Genomic DNA, 3,324 nt, shown 5'->3' on the forward strand with positions numbered 1-3,324 from the left:
TAGCTTGCTTGGCTCCACAATCAATACTTTTGATACCAGCAGCCAGGAAATCAAGAGATGAATTGCATTGGGAAAGTCTACTATCAGGGACCTCTCCAGAGTACTGAAGAGCAACAATGTCAGTCTGGAAACTAAGGTGTGCCTGATCCAGGCCATAGTCTTTGCAATTGCTTGCTATGCATCAGATGCATCAGAAAGCTGGACAATGACAAGGGATGTTAGAAGGAGAATTGATGCCTTTGAGCTGTGGTGCTGGAGAAGAGTTTTGAATATGTCATGGACTGCCAGCCAGGAGAAAAATAGGCTCATTCTAGAGAGGATGAAGCTGGCCTGCTCCTTGGAGTCAAGGATTCTGAGGCTTCACCTGACATACTTTGGGAATGTTGCAAGGAGGGAGAAGTCCTTAGAGAGGGACATCATGCTTAGAAGCGTGAAGGGACAGAGAAGGAGAGGGAAACCATCAGAGATGGATTGATACAATGACTGGGGTAATGAGAATAGGTGTATTGGAGACAATAAAGTTGGCACAGGATACAGCAGGTTTTGGGCTATTGTACATAGGTCCACTATGAGTCACAAGGGACTTGACTGCACATAACAACAACAACAAAGAATAATCAATAAATCAGCTTTGTGATGTCAGCAAAGAACAACAAACAGATCTTTCTTAGAAAAGTACAGCCAGAGGGTTCTTATAAAATAATATGGGGAGACTTCATCTGACATACACTAGGCATGTTATTAGAAGAGGGCATTACCTGGAGAAGTACAACATGAATGCTAAAGTGCAAGGTAGTATTGAAAGAAGGTCTTCAATTAAATAGATTGACACAGTGGTTGCAACAATTGGTTTATACACAGCAGAGATTATAAGAATGGTACAGAATGAAATAAGGTTTCCTTCTGTTGTACATGGGTATCGGAAACAGCTCAATGGTACTTAACAATAACTGCAACAAGAATTTGCTATGGTGTTGCAGGGTCCTTTCTCATTTTAGTGAGTTCTAAGTCAGAGAACTGGCTCAGTGCTGAAAACAAGTAAGATATTGTGACTGAAATGGAGTTTGCCTGCTTTATAAATAACTGAACAGTAAGAGATGGGAAAAGCTGTGTAGATTTGTTGGGGTAAATGAATTAAATTTGTTGGGTTAAATCATTAAATGAATTACTATTATTAAATTTTCAAATGAAATGTTGAGTTAAACCAATATTATGTATATTTTATTACAAAACATAGTGTGAGAAAACAACATATAAATTCTAAAAATGTCCAAAGACAGCTAGTAAGTAATAGTACTCACAAGTAATTATTGTAGGAAAAAAGACTTGGTAGTATGTGTAATTGTACAAATGCTAATTATTAAAGTAATTAAGCTTGTTATAATGCAAGATGATATTTCTATCAAAAACTGAGAGTCTTAGATGACATTATTTTTTTCACTTTTATTAAAGTAACTTAAAGAACAATTTTGTGTAATTAATTATCTTAATGAAAATTATACTTTTTATTTAAAAGAATCAGAATGTGAATTGCACTTCTTTTATTAGATAAGGGAAGATAATGACCCTGTTGGATAAAGATTATCATTTGTATAATGCTAGTCAGACTTTCTATGTCTTTGTGTAATTTTTCTTGTTTGAATCATCAGTTGCAGAGAGGAGAAGATGAAAACCTCTAAGTAAAATTATTGATCTATTTTTCTCAGTACTGCTGTATATATTATAAGCCTGTAATTTTAGGTATGTTATGTTTCTTTTTTTTTTCTATAATTTTATTAATTTTCATAAACATTTACAGAGATTTTGGGTTTCCATTCATTCATTGTTGCACTGGTAGCATAACTTTCTATCCACTAGGCCAACAGAGCTCTCTTGTTGTTAAGTGTCATTGAGTCATAGATGACTCATAGTGACCCTATGAATGAAATATGTGAACAGTTGTATAACTTTCACAAATGTTATTTATTTTCTAATGTGGACTTGAGAAATTAAAAAGGAGGAAATTAAAAGCCTGCTCTCAATTTTCCCTTTTAAGAAAATGATCAACTTATAATGGGAATCTGCAAGATACAGAAGTTTGAAGACTAAACTAGTGGACTTGAACCCTCAAATTTGGAAACACAAGAAACAGTTGTAAGAAGAAATTAACAATTGGTATGTGGAATGGGAGAAGCATGAATATAGAAAAACGACATTGTAAAGAAAGAAATGGAACGCAAAAATAATTGACATTGGGTATTAGTGAAATGAGATGGATTGGCATGGGACTTTTTTACTATTACTAATTTTAATGAACATTGGCATGGGACGTTTTTAATCCCAAGATCTTATGGTAGAGATGAAAAGGTGAAGAAAAAAGGGGTCGCTTTCATAGTCAAAAAGATCATTACCATAAATACTGCGTAGTGCCAGTGTTGTGAAACGGGACTGATAGAGGTTGGGTGGAAACTGAGAAAGATGGGATAAATTATGTATACTGCATTGAAACATGAGAGAACTGCTTAAAAGGTATATATGATAAGGTATTTTGTGATGACATGAGTCCAGAATGAAGGCTGCATAGTGGAGTGGCTGCATAGGGGGAGGGACTGTATAACAATGAAAGAATTCTACTTTTTAAAAAGAAGAACAAACTGAAGAAGGAGGGGTGGACATGGAGAAAAGGGCAACAATGAATGGAAATCCAAAGTATTTACATTTTCATTAAAATTAATAAAATATTTTTTAAAGGCCATTTCTAAATCCATCTTGAAATACAGTATTATAGCTAGGCATAGGCTGTATAAATAGGAATCCATTATGGTTAATATATATGGTAAATATAGTATTAACTGTAGAGATAAGGATATTCATAAATCTATAGGTCTACAGTGTCTATATTCCCTAGCCCATTTTATTGAAAAACTTGGGAGTGACATCCCCACAGCAGTGAACATATCTAGTGCATAGATTTTATTTTGCCCAAAAGAAGTAGGGCCCCTTACCCGAAATGACTGGTTGGAGAACAGGTTAACCTAGAATATCTTGTGTTTCAGAAGGTAAACAATTGATCAGAGATTGATGGGAACATATCAAAGAAACAGTCTAATCAAGAGCTTTTTGTTGTTGTTGTTGTTATGTGCCGTCCAGTCGTTTCCGACTCATAGCGACCCTATGCACAACAGCCCTAAACCCTGCTCTATCCTAAGCCAACCACACCACCTCTGACACCCATCCCGATTACCCAGTCACCTAATCAATCCATCTCAAAGAGGGTCTTCCCCTCCTGCGCTGTCCCTCCACCCTCCCAAGCATGATGTCCCTCTCCAAGGACCCGTCCCTCCT

This window comes from Elephantulus edwardii, unplaced genomic scaffold (assembly GCF_000299155.1).
Source record: "Elephantulus edwardii isolate Elephantulus edwardi_28Jun2011 unplaced genomic scaffold, EleEdw1.0 scaffold00007, whole genome shotgun sequence".
NCBI classification, from domain to species: Eukaryota; Metazoa; Chordata; class Mammalia; order Macroscelidea; family Macroscelididae; genus Elephantulus; species Elephantulus edwardii.